The 996-nt window shown below is 37.6% G+C and overlaps 1 protein-coding gene across 1 annotated transcript in view; it reads left to right on the top strand.

The window, feature by feature from the left end:
• The first annotated feature begins 676 nt into the window (after window positions 1-676).
• map2k7 (mitogen-activated protein kinase kinase 7) overlaps window positions 677-996 on the top strand; it is a 61,327-nt gene continuing 61,007 nt past the window's right edge. The window contains exon 1 of the mRNA XM_043694684.1: window positions 677-751. The gene's annotated coding sequence lies outside the window, so the exon portion shown is untranslated. The remainder of the gene's footprint in view (window positions 752-996) is intronic.

Raw genomic sequence — 996 nt, 5'->3', positions numbered from 1 at the left:
TGGTGTTGTGAGATTTTTCACTTAATCTGTTTGTGTATTGTGGAGAGCTATGTTGTCTAGTGGTACCCTATAAGGAGTTGCTCAAGTCCAGTTAATCCAACCTGCTAGTGTTTCTTCCTTTTCCATTACTTGTCCTCTGTCTATGTTGAACATACACATTGAGAGTTGACATCCATGTGAAATTACAAATAAGAATGACTTTATTTTAACAATTATGTAGCAATTTCTTCTGAATCTTGTTCTATACTGAGTGATCAAATAAAATAAAGGCTTAAATGTTGCTTTTATGTCAAGGAGGAAGAAACTTTGTGATTTTTTTTAAATGAGCTCTTATTTTGCATTCCGGAGTGATATTCTCATATTAAAGCAGTTGATGTGGGGAAGGTTTTTCACAATCTGAGTATTGAGGAAAGTGAGATGCAGTGGCCCAGTTGTGTAATTGATGGTGAGCAGATAGTTCACTTACTGGACCCTGGGTCTCCCCTGTGTCGTTTCCTACTCAGTGCCAGGCTCCTGCTGTGGGATGCAGAGACTTCAGAGTGTGTGAATTCACCCATTTGCCTTTTGCCTGTCACTCAGCTCTTATGTTTCATTGCTGATTTCATTCCTGAATGAATTTAATTTATCCGTTAATAATTGTTTTATGTTTATGCCAGAGTTTTGGTACATTATGATTTATCCAATTTTCCTTTTCCTGATCCAGTTATAGTGATCACTCTAAGCCCTGCTCCTGCCCCATCCCAACGAGCAGGTACCAAATCTCTTATTTATCATATGCACCTACCTAAGTTTCTCTGTTCCCCTTTCTTGCTGGTTTATATATTGTCTCCATGATGTTGTGCATTCTGCATTCTCAAAATTCTCTTTCCTTGCTGCAGTTTTCTACATTTCTGTCTTTCCTATTCTCGTTTCTCTCTAGTGATTTTCAATGCTATCACTTTTGCTCTCCCTCACTTATTCTCTCTCTTTTTACTTTTATTCTATCTTTTCCTCTTA

The sequence above is a fragment of the Chiloscyllium plagiosum genome, chromosome 8, assembly GCF_004010195.1.
Source record: "Chiloscyllium plagiosum isolate BGI_BamShark_2017 chromosome 8, ASM401019v2, whole genome shotgun sequence".
NCBI lineage: Eukaryota > Metazoa > Chordata > Chondrichthyes > Orectolobiformes > Hemiscylliidae > Chiloscyllium > Chiloscyllium plagiosum.
Note: the sequence above shows the minus strand (reverse complement) of the source record. Positions and strands in the feature narration are given on the sequence as shown.